Genomic DNA, 13,410 nt, shown 5'->3' on the forward strand with positions numbered 1-13,410 from the left:
CCTGGGCCATATACAGCGTTCCTCACTGATTTCCCTTAATTCCTATCGGACCTTGTAGTCATAGCAGATAATGTTCTAATTTTGGTGATTTTAATATTCACATGGAAAAGTCCACAGACCCACTCAAAAAGACTTTTGGAACCATCATCGACTCAGTGGGTTTTGTCCAACATGTATGCGGACCTACTCACTGCCACAGTCATACTCTGGACCTAGTTTTGTCCCGTGGAATAAATGTTGTGGATCTTAATGTTTTTCCTCATAATCCTGGATTATCATACCACCATTTTATTACGTTTGCAATCACAACAAATAATCTGCTCAGACCCCAACCAAGGATCATCAAAAGTTGTGCTATACATTCTCGGACAACCCAAAGATTCCTTGATGCCCTTCCAGACTCCCTCCACCTACCCAATGACGTCAGAATACAAAAATCAGTTAACCACCTAACCGAGGAACTCAATTTAACCTTGAGCAATACCCTAGATGCAGTCGCACCCCTAAAAACAAAAAACATTTGTCATAAGAAACTAGCTCTCTGGTATATAGAAAATACCCGGGCTCTGAAGCAAGCTTCCAGAAATTTGGAATGGAAATGGCACCACACCAAACTGGAAGTCTTCCGACTAGCTTGGAAAGACAGTACCGTGCACTATTGAAGAGCCCTCATTGCTGCTCGATCATCCTATTTTTCCAACTTAATTGAGGAAAATAAGAACAATCCAACATTTATTTTTGATACTGTCACAAAGCTAACTAAAAAGCAGCATTCCCCAAGAGGGGATGGCTTCACTTCAGCAGTGATAAATTCATTAACTTCTTTGAGGAAAAGATCACGATCATTAGAAAGGAAATTACGGACTCCTCTTTAAATCTGCGTATTCCAAAGCTCAGTTGTCCTGAGTCTGCACATCTCTGCCAGGACCTAAGATTAAGGGAGACACTCAAGTTTTTTAATACTATATCTCTTGGCCCATTGATAAAAATAATCATGGCCTCTAAATGTTAAAGCTGCATACTGAACCCTATTCCAACTAAACTACTGAAAGAGCTGCTTCCTGTGCTTGGCCCTCTTATGTTGAACATAATAATCGGTTCTCTAGCCACCGGATGTGTACCAAACTCACTAAAAGTGGCAGTAATAAAGCCTCTCTTGAAAAAGCCAAACCTTGACCCAGAAAATATAAAAAATATTGGCCTATATCAAATCTCCCATTCCTCTCAAAAACAATTGAAAATCTTTTGAGCAGCAACTCACTGCCGTCCTGAAGACAAACAATGTATACAAAATGCTTCAGTCTGGTTTTAGACCCCATCATAGCACTGAGACTGCACTTGTGAAAGTGGTAAATTACCTTTTAATGGTGTCAGACTGAGGCTCTGCATCTGTCCTCATGCTCCTAGACCTTAGTGCTGCTTTTGATACCATGGATCACCACATACTTTTGGAGAGGTTGGAAACCCAAATTGGTTTACACGGACAAGTTCTGGCCTGGTTTAGATCTTATCTGTCAGAAAGATGTCAGTTTATCTCTGTAGGTGTTCTGTCCTCTGACAAAACAACTGTACATTTTGGTGTTCCTCAATTCTCTGTTTTTGGACCAATATTTTTTTCACTGTTGTTTTACCTCTTGGTGATGTCATTTGGAAACATAATGTTAGTTTTCACTGCTATGCGGACAACACACAGCTGTACATTTCAATGAAACATGGTGAAGCCCCAGAATTGTCCTCTCTGGAAGCCTGTGTTTCAGACATAAGGAAGTGGATGGTGGCAAATGTTCCACTTTTAAACTTGGACAAAACAGAGATGCTAGTTCTAGGTCCCAAGAAACAAAGAGATCTTCTGTTGAATCGGACAATTAATCTTGATGTACAGTCGTCTCAAATTAAACTATGAAGGACCTCGGCGTTACTCTGGACCCTGATCTCTCTTTTGACAAACATATCAAGACTGTTTCAAGGACAGCTTTTTTCCATCTACATAACATCGCAAAATGTTTTCTTTCTGTCCAAAAATGATGCAGAAAAATGAATCTATGCTTATGCACCCTTTACAACCACTGTGATTATTATTCTAGGTTAGATTACCGCAATGCTCTACTTTCCGGCTACCCAGATAAAGCACTAAATAAACTTCAGTTAGTGCTAAACACGGCTGCTAGAATCTTGACTAGAACCAAAAAATGTGATCATATTACTCCAGTGATAGCCTCTCTACACTGGCTTCCTGTTAAGGCTAGGGCTGATTTAAATGTTTTACTGCTAACCTACAAAGCATTACATGGGCTTGCTCCTCCCTATCTTTCTGATTTGATCCTGCCGTTCATACCTACACGTACGCTACGGTCACAAGATGCAGGCCTCCTTACTGTCCCTGGAATTTCTAAGCAAACAGCTGGAGGCAGGGCTTTCTCCTATTGAACTCCATTTTTATGGAATGGTCTGCCTATCCATGTGAGAGACACAGCCTTGTCTCAGGATAGTAAGTTGGTGGATGAAGATATCCCTCTAGTGGTGTGGGTGCTGTGCTTTGGCAAAGTGGGTGAGGTTATATCCTACCTGTTTAGCCCTGTCCGGGGATATCGTCAGACGGGTCCACAGTGTCTCACGACCCCTCCTGTCTCAGCCTCCAGTATTTATGCTGCAACAGTTTATGTGTCGGGGGGCTAGGGTCAGTCTGTTATATCTGGAGTATTTCTCCTGTCTTATCTGGTGTCCTGTGTGAAGTGAAGTATGCTCTCTCTAATTCTCTCTCTTTTTCTCTCTCTTTTTCTCTCTCTTTTTCTCTCTCTTTTTCTCTCTCTCTCACTCTTTCTTTTCTTTCTTTTTTTTATTTTCTCTCTTTTCTTTTTTCTTTCTGTTGGAGGACCTGAGCCCAAGGACCATGCCTCAGGAAAACCTGGCCTGATGACTCCTTGCTTTCCCCAGTCCACCTGGTCGTGCTGTTTCTCCAGTTTCAACTGTTCTGCCTGCGACTATGGAACCCTGACCTGTACACCGGATGTGCTACCTTGTCCCAGACCTGCTGTTTTCAACTCTCTAGAGACAGCAAGAGCAGTAGAAATACTCTGAATGATCGGCTATGTAAATCCAACTGACATTTACTCCTGAGTTGCTGACCTGTTGCACCCTCTACAACCACTGTGATTATTATTATTTGACCCTGCTGGTCATCTATGAACATTTGAACATCTTGGCCATGTTCTGTTATAATCTCCGCCCGGCACAGCCAGAAGAGGTCTGGCCATCCCTCATAGCCTGGTTCCTCTCTAGGTTTCTTCCTAGGTTCCGGCCTTTCTATGGAGTTTTTCCTAGCCACTGTGCTTCTACACCTGCATTGCTTGCTGTTTGGGGTTATAAGCTGGGTTTCTGTACAGCCCTTTGTGACATCAGCTGATGTAAGAAGGGCTTTATAAATACATTTGATTGATTGAGTTAAGGTAGGAGAAGGTTTACCGCTTGTGGTATTTCCCATAGGGGTAAATATGACAAAGCAAATGGACTGACTATTGTTAGTGGAGATGCCACATAACCCTGACCCCATGACGTTCTCTGCATTACACAACTGCACAGGCCCACCATCGTTTGCTAGACCAGATAATACTTTGTTCCCAAGTATTTCAGTAGCAGGAGTTTTGACAGCCCCTTGTTGTATTAGAGGAGAAGGAGGTAATCATTTGGGTGAACTAGAAAGTCATTGTACAATGAATTGTACAGTACCTGTAAGTTAACTGTTAACAATGCCGACACTGGGTAACCTGCTAATGTTACGTATGGTATTTCGGTCTATAATGTTGTTATCCCTTTCAGAGGTGCTCTGAATGGAATCTATTGGTTGTTTGGAAAAATGGCTTACTACAGCATTCCCTCGAACTGGGGAGGTACATGTACTGTAGGGTTTGTGGTGACAGCTTTGATAACTTTTCAGAATAATGAAAGTGCTGAGTAAAGGGTCTGAATACTTATGCAAATGTGATATATATATACATATTTTTTTCTATTTGTATACATTTTCAAATATTTCTAAAAAAACGTTTTTTGCTTTGTCATTATGGGGTATTGTGCGTAGATTAATTGTTACAGCCTTATTTTAAGACATTTTTTAATAAAGCTGTAACGTAACAAAATGTGGAAAAAGTCAAGGGGTTTGAATACTTTCTGAAGGCACTGTAGTTTCTGCTCTGACATGCACTTTCAACTGTGGGACCTTATATAGACAGGTGTGTTTCTTTCTAAATCATATCCAAACTATTGAATTGGCCACAGGTGGACTCCAATCAATTTGTAGTGACATCTCAAGGATGATCAAAGGATATTGGATGTACCAGAGATCAATTTGGACTGTCATAGAAAAGGGGTGTGAATTCTTATGTAAAATTAGGTGTTTCTGTTATAAATTTTGAACACATTTGCTAAAATTTCTAAAAACATATTTGCACTGTCATTATGGTGTATTGTGTGTTGATGGATGATATGTAATCCATGTTGAACTGTAACACTGTAACACAACAAAATGTGGAATAAGTCAAGAGGTATGAATACTTTCTGAAGGCACTTGTTGGAGACTATTTGACATGAGCCTGTTTTAGTTATATAATGAGCCTGTTTATAATTGCATAATCCACTTATTAGTAGTAATAACTTATTGTTTAGGATGTTGGCGATGGAGAGTGTCATTACAGCGGCAAAGGGAAGCACAGAAAGTGTCTGTATGTCCAGATATGTTTTTGCTGTATATTAAAATCTCTTAGATGTAAAGACCCTGTTTAGGGGACCTGCGTGGTTCTGGTACTGGTTCAAGACAACATTTTTGCTTAGAAATCGATCTGTGGTCACCGCAAGCCATTGGAAACATCTTTTGCACCTGTTTGACATAGGATCTGAAACCACTTGAAGCTGGGATGTCCCTCCTACCATTAATCTAAAATATCTAATAGATTTGAAACAAAAAAAACATTGTGTTTGTCATAGGAGGACAATATATAATATGAGATGAAAGGTGAGTTCCTAACAAGTTCAGGAAGGCAAGCTAGAGCTCTGTGTGATGTTCACAGAGGTGGGGGCAGATGTTTTGATCAAGATAAATCTTTAGAAAATATGTACATTTTCTCCAACACTAAGCATACAAACATGTATTTTACACTTATAAGGAAGGTCAAATGTTATAGTTAGTAATTTTATAATTTGATTATACTATATTTAGAAAGCATATTAGTAATCTCAAGCCTTATTCATACAGTTTTGTTGAACGTCATATAAGATTTCATATTTTCATCATATTTGTACTGTGTACTTGAACTTTGTCCTCAAAAGTGACTACACATCAGCAATTTCTAACTATTTTTACCAGAAAGGTGAGATTTGAACCTTTCTTGGTATATGCAGCATTACCCGTTATTGTTTATGATCCTCTCGTGATAAATAATTACTGTAGTGGATTACGTAAATTACATTTTAGATGACATGTAGTTACATTTAAGATAATCTATTAGCATTTCTAAGTATGTGAATAGGCACAGTCAAGTCTCAGTTCCTGGTAAAGTCAGGCTAGTTTCTGTGGAATTAGGGCAGGGAGAGATGTTCAACATTGAAGTGAGGACAACAGCTGAAGAAAGAAGAAACCCCTGGGAGGGAGGCTAGAGGGGCGCATCCCAACACTACTCCAACTGCAGTCTCATTTCTCACACACACACACACACACACACGCATGCACGCACGCACACACACACACACACACACACACACACACACACACACACACACACACACACACACACACACACACACACACACACACACACACACACAAACACACACACATCCCTGCCTATGAAGGTTCTGAACTCAGACTGGGTTACAATAACACCAATGGGAGGAACAGACTCACTTCTTGCCCAGAAACAGAGACTGATTGTTTATACTAGAAATACAAGGAGGTGACTCCGCCTAATCGGAAGGTATATATGGTTGTGTGAATTGTATGTGTGCTAAGCAGCTGTAGCATCCAGTTTGGGTATAATAAATCTAGTCTGAGCTTCTTTTTTTTTGTCCAACTGGATTTATACCAGAATTTAGAACCTAATATTTGGCGTTGTCGGCAGGATTCAGCACAATCTGCAGCCAAACTGAAGAGTCCGAATCAGTGTAACAGGATCCGGCACAAAACAAGGTCAGCAAATTCCTACACCTGTTACCACTCATTCTGACATCTTGGGGAGACAAGCTTGGATTTATTCCGTAGTCCCGTAGTCCCATGACATTTTGTGTAGTTATCATTGTCATTTGTGAGGTCTGAGGTCTAGATGACTATGGCAAATTATGTCTAAAAAGGGTTTAGCCCCCTTATAGGTTAGACTAGGCACTTGTGTGTGCCTAGGAAGGTTTAGCAACATACAGTAGGTTAGACTAAGCACTGTGGGCACTATATGCTTAGGAGGGTTTAGCCCCCTAATAGGTTAGACTAGGAGTTGGAGTCCACTAGGAGGATTGAGGGGAGTGGCCATCCCTTAGACATGTCTGTTTAATTGTCTGTATTGTCTGTGTGGTATATAGAGAAGTTCACACATACGTATACTAGTACAATTGGTTGTAGAATAGTAGTCCATGTTGAAAGTCTCTGATGTATTAATAGCCGGAATGGGGTGTAGGTGTTTTCCGGCAGTAGTGTCAATGATGAGACATTGTCAGTAGGTGGTAATGTGTACAGTGATAGAAACTTGCCTGTAAGTTCTGGAGAAGATCCACATCCACGGTTGGAAAAGAACAGCAGTCTTAAGAAGTTATTTGAAAGTGAACAGTGTGTATTGGCTGTGGCGATAAATACTGAGGATGGTTTGTGCCCTGTTGGGGCAGGTAATAGAGACCAATTGTGTAGCAGTAAAATAATGTTGGTTGTCAATACTGGTAACATGTGTTGTCGGCAACAGTGGTACTTGAGGCATGACAGTGGTAATAGGATATTAGGTCTCCCGTATTCTCCATCTCAAGCATTTTGATTTGTGGGGACCGCTTGGGCTCAGTGCCTTCCTTGGCTATCTACCTGATGAGCTTATTAAAAAGCGATACAGTATGAGTCAAGGCAACATAAATAACATAAGAACCAATGTAAATAACAACCAACGCAAAGCAACACAAAACAATTAGACCTAGCTAGCTAACTGGTTTCTAAGCTAGATTCACTTTCAATATGTCTTAATAAGGACCTGATTTTCCACTCTGTTGTACTGCACAAACAGTGTCTGTAATAAAAAATGAAATATTATTAGCTATAGCTAGAGACAACCTAGTACTCTTTCATTTACAAATCTCATGGCGTGGCTATGAGACGTGGCTATGACATATACTGCAGTTAATTATCTAGGGGGATTTTTATTTAGCTGAGCTTGCTAACTAGCTAGCTAAGTTTCATATTGGTATAGCTAGCTAGCTACCTTATGCTGCTAACGTTAGCTAGCTAGCATGTCACGCCCTGACCTTAGATATCTTTGTTTTCTTTATATTTTTGTTAGGTCAGGGAGTGACTAGGGTGGGTACGCCAATTTTTGTATTGTCTAGGGTTTTTTGTATGTCTAGGGTTTTTGTAGGTCTTGGTGATTTGTATGTCTATGGGGGCCTGATATGGTTCCCAATCAGAGGCAGCTGTTTAACGTTGTCTCTGATTGGGGATCATATTTAGGTAGCCATTTTCCCTTTGGTGTTTGTGGAATCTTGTCTATGTGTAGTTGCCTGTCAGCACTCGTTTGTATAGCTTCACGTTTCGTTTTGCTATTTTGTTAGTTTGTTCAGTGTTCATTCTTTTAATAAATAAGAATGTACGCATACCACGCTGCACCTTGGTCCGATCCTTATAGCGAACGTGACATAGCAGTTGCTGTGAAGTCACCTAAATTATTTGAAATAACGATTGAGGTAGCTATATAATCTAGAAAAACAATTAACATTTAAATGACTATAAATAAAGGTTAATTTAACTGTTTTTCACTGTCCATTGGCACCACAAGTGGACATTTGATTTGTGAACTATCTCACATGTGCGCTACAGAAACACTGCTAACTAGTGATGGGTCATTTGCAAATTAATGGCCATTTTTGAACACATCTTTTTCACATCGGTGAAAGAGACGTTCATTTGGCTCCCTGATTTGCATACTGCTGCTACTACTGCTTTTTGAGAGCAAATTTTTTTTGATTATATGACATATTTCCTATTCAACAAAACTGTATGAATATGGCTTGAGATTACTAATATGCTTTCTAAATATAGTATAACTTGTTATGGCTGCAATCCCGCCATCGATATGACAACTACCAGTGAAAATAGAGGGCGCCAAATTCAAACCACAGAAATCTCATAATTACAATTCCTAAAACAGACGTGTTTCATACCATTTTAAAGCTATTCCCGTTGTGAATCCCACCAAAGTGTCAAATTTCAAATATGCTTTTCAGCAAAAGCACTACAAACGATTATGTTAGGTCTCCACCAAACCACAATAAGCACAGCCATTTTCCAGCAAAATATAGCATTCAACAAAAAGCAGAAATAAAGATAAAATTAATCACTAACCTTGAATTATATTCATCAGATGACACTCATAGGACTTCATGTTATACAATACAGGCATGTTTTGCTTGATAAAGTTCATATTTATATTTTTAAAAATCTGAGTTTACATTGGCGTATTAGATTCACTAGTTCCAAAAACATCAAGTGATTTTGCATAGCCACATCGTTTAAACAGAAATACTCATCATAAATGTAGATGATAATACAAGTTATACACATGGAATTATAGATATACCTCTCCTAAATGCAACTGCTGTGTCAGATTTCAAAAAAAAGCAACACATGCAATAATCTGAGAAGGAGCTCAGAACAGTAGCCAAATTAGCCGCCATGTATTAGTCAACAGAAACCAGAAAATACATGATAAATGTTTCCTTACCTTTGATGCACTTCATCAGAATGTAGTCCTAGGAATCTCAGGTCCACAATAAATGCTTGATTTGTTTGAAAATGTCCGTTATTTATGTCCAATTAGCTACTTTGGTTAGCGCGTTTGGTAAACAATTCCAAAGTCACAAAGCGTGTCCACTATAACGTGACGAAATGTCCAAAAGTTCCGTAACAGTCAGTAGAAACATGTCAAACGATGTACTGAATCAATCTTTAGAATGTTGTTTACATACAGTATATCTTGAATAACGTTCCAACCAGAGAATTAGAATGACTTCAGATGACCGGTGGAACGCAGGTCCTTCCCCTGTTGAACGCGCATAGTGAATGCATGGTCAACTCGTGGCAGTGGTGACTATTTCCTGTCTCATTTGACCCCCCTTCACATTAGAGTCATCAAACAAAGTTCTATTGACTGTTGACATCTAGTGGAAGGCGTAGGAAGTGAAAACTCATCCATATCCCGCTGTAATTTCAATGAGAGCTTGGTTTGATAATCTTTTTCCCCCCCCAATTTTTTTTTTTAAAAACAGGAAGCGGAATTTCTCAGGTTTTTGCCAGCAAAGTGAGTTCTTTTATACTCACAGACATAATTCTGTCACCAAGATGGCATTAGCAGTCAGACGTCTTTTGTCCTCGTCTTGTCGTGTCCCGTATATATATATATTTACAACTTTCTTCGCATACCTTTTTATATATATATTTTTCTTTTCCATAAACTCATCTTCAAAACACTCTCCTCCAACCCGCTTCACCAATTTATATTTAAAAAAATAAGTATTATTTACCTCAAATCTGTAATCCTCCATAGAAGCTAACCAGAAGCTAGCCAGAAGCTAACCAGAAGCTAGCCAGAAGCTAGACAGAAGCTAGCTAGAAGCTAGCCAGAAGCTAACCAGAAGCTAGCCAGAAGCTAGCCTGAAGCTAACCAGAAGCTAATCAGAAGCTAGCCAGAAGCTAGTTAGCTTCTTTACTGGCTAATCGTTAGTATTCAGCTAACAACGGTTTGTGGTCATCAGCTATCCTTTAGCTCGAAAATCTATCGGCAGTTTTGTACGGCGCGGCTCGGACCGGAACATACCGGACCTATTTTTCTCTCCATGTCCCCGGATTTCAACCTCAAGCTCTGGACATTTATACCTGGATCTCGCAGCTAGCTAGCTGCTATCCGTGTGACTATCGGCTTACGTCGATTCCGGAGAAAACATCAATTATTCCGGAGCTAGTCAGCTGAAGAGTTCCATCAGTCACTCCTGGGCTACAATCACCTATCCGGACCTGTTTTACTGCCAACGCGGAGCCCCACCGGGCCTTCACAACTGGATTACCGACGTTGTCTGCCCGAGGGAGTTATCCAGCTGGCTCCTCCATCGCGACGTTACCTGAACGCCCATCTGCGGTCCACTAATTGTTAGCTGTCTTATCGGCTGCTATCTGAATTTTCTTTTTCTTGGTCCTCTATAACTATATCTATTTATTTTTTTGCGAATTGGATTGATCCCCTCTACCACACAGAACCCCACTAATCCTACCGACGGAAACGCACAAGGTGGCTAAAAACAGACCTCCATCCTATGCTATCTTGCTACCGATGGCCCGGCTAGCTGTCTGAATCGCCGTGACCCCAACCAACCTCACTCCTCACTGGACCCTTTTGATCACTCGGCTAAGCATGCCTCTCCTTAATGTCAATATGCCTTGTCCATTGCTGTTCTGGTTAGTGTTTATTGGCTTATTTCACTGTAGAGTCTCTAGTCCTGCTCACTATACCTTATCGAACCTATTAGTTCCACCACCCACACATGCGATGACATCTCCTGGTTTCAATGATGTTTCTAGAGACAATATCTCTCTCATCATCACTCAATACCTAGGTTTACCTCCACTGTATTCACATCCTACCATACCTTTGTCTGTACATTACACCTTGAAGCTATTTTATCGCCCCCCCTCGTTTTACTCTCTGTTCCAGATGTTCTAGACGACCAATTCTCATTGCTTTTAGCCGTACCCTTATCCTACTCCTCCTCTTTTCCTCTGGTGATGTAGAGGTGAATCCAGGCCCTGCGGTGCCTAGTTCCACTCCTATTCCCCAGGCGCTCTCTTTTGATGACTTCTGTAACCGTAATAGCCTTGGTTTCATGCATGTTAACATTAGAAGCCTCCTCCCTAAGTTTGTTTAATTCACTGCTTTAGCACACTCTGCCAACCCAGATATTCTAGCTGTGTCTGAATCCTGGTTTAGGAAGACCACCAAAAATTCTGAAATTTTCATCCCAAACTACAACATTTTCAGACAAGATAAAACTGCCAAAGGGGGCAGTGTTGCAATCTACTGCAAAGATAGCCTGCAATTTGAACTTCTACTTTTAAAAATCCACCTCTCTAAAAACAAGTCTCTCACCGTTGCTGCCTGCTATAGACCACCCTCTGCCCCCAGCTGTGCTCTGGACACCAAATGTGAACTGATTGCCCCCCATCTATCTTCAGAGCTCATGCTGCTAGGCGACCTAAACTGGAACATGCTTAACACCCCAGCCATCCTACAATCTAAGCTTGATGCCCTCAATCTCAAACAAATGATCAATGAACCTACCAGGTACCTCCCCAAAGCCATAAACACGGGCACCCTCATAGATATCATCCTAACCAACTTGCCCTCTAAATACACCTCTGCTGTCTTCAACCAAGATCTCAGCGATCACTGCCTCATTGCCTGCATCCGTAATGGGTCAGCGGTCAAACGACCTCCACTCATCACTGCCAAACGCTCCCTGAAATAGTTCAGCGAGCAGGCCTTTCTAATCGACCTGGCCGGGGTATCCTGGAAGGATATTGATCTCATCCCATCAGTAGAGGATGCCTGGTTATTTTTTTTAAATGCCTTCCTAACCATCTTAAATAAGCATGCCCCATTCAAGAAATGTAGAACCAGGAACAGATATAGCCCTTGGTTCTCCCCAGACCTGACTGCCCTTAACCAACACAAAAACATCCTATGGCGTTCTGCATTAGCATCGAACAGCCCCCGTGATATGCAGCTGTTCAGGGAAGGTAGAAACCATTATACACAGGCAGTTAGAAAAGCCAAGGCTAGCTTTTTCAAGCAGAAATTTTCTTCCTGCAACACTAACTCAAAAAAGTTCTGGGACACTGTAGTCCATGGAGAAGTCCATGGAGAATAAGGACACCTCCTCCCAGCTGCCCACTGCACTGAAGATAGGAAACTGTCACCACTGATAAATCCAGAATTTCAATAAGCATTTTTCTACGGCTGGCCATGCTTTCCACCTGGCTACCCCTACCCCAGTCAACAGCACTGCACCCCCCACAGCAACTCGCCCAAGCCTTCCCCATTTCTCCTTCTCCCAAATCCAGTCAGCTGATGTTCTGAAAGAGCTGCAAAATCTGGACCCCTACAAATCAGCCGGGCTAGACAATCTGGACCCTTTCTTTCTAAAAATTATCTGCTGAAATTGTTGCCACCCCTATTACTAGCCTGTTCAACTTCTCTTTCGTGTCGTCTGAGATTCCCAAAGATTGGAAAGCAGCTGCGGTCATCCCCCTCTTCAAAGGGGGGACACTCTTGACCCAAACTGCTACAGACCTATATCTATCCTACCCTGCCTTACTAAGGTTTTCAAAAACCAAGTCAACAAACAGATTACCGACCATTTCGAATCTCACCATACCCTCTCTGCTATGCAATCTGGTTTCAGAGCTGGTCATGGGTGCACCTCAGCCACGCTCAAGGTCCTAAACGATATCTTAACCGCCATTGATAAGAAACATTACTGTGCAGCCGTATTCATTGATCTGGCCAAGGCTTTCGACTCTGTCAATCACCACATCCTCATCGGCAGACTCGACAGCCTTGGTTTCTCAAATGATTGCCTCGCCTGGTTCACCAACTACTTCTCTGATAGAGTTCAGTGTTTCAAATCAGAGGGTCTGCTGTCCGGACCTCTGGCAGTCTCTATGGGGGTGCCACAGGGTTAAATTCTTGGACCGACTCTCTTCTCTGTATACATCAATGATGTCGCTCTTGCTGCTGGTGAGTCTCTGATCCAGACAACACCATTCTGTATACTTCTGGCCCTTCTTTGGACACTGTGTTAACAACCCTCCAGGCAAGCTTCAATGCCATCCAACTCTCCTTCCGTGGCCTCCAATTGCTCTTAAATACAAGTAAAACTAAATGCATGCTCTTCAACCGATTGCTGCCTGCACCTACCCGCCTGTCCAACATCACTACGCTGGACGGCTCTGACTTAGAATACGTGGACAACTACAAATACCTAGGTGTCTGGTTAGACTGTAAACTCTCCTTCCAGACCCACATCAAACATCTCCAATCCAAAGTTAAATCTAGAATTGGCTTCCTATTTCGCAACAAATCATCCTTCACTCATGCTGCCAAACATACCCTTGTAAAACTGACCATCCTA

Source organism: Oncorhynchus tshawytscha, linkage group LG09, assembly GCF_018296145.1.
Source record: "Oncorhynchus tshawytscha isolate Ot180627B linkage group LG09, Otsh_v2.0, whole genome shotgun sequence".
NCBI classification, from domain to species: domain Eukaryota; kingdom Metazoa; phylum Chordata; class Actinopteri; order Salmoniformes; family Salmonidae; genus Oncorhynchus; species Oncorhynchus tshawytscha.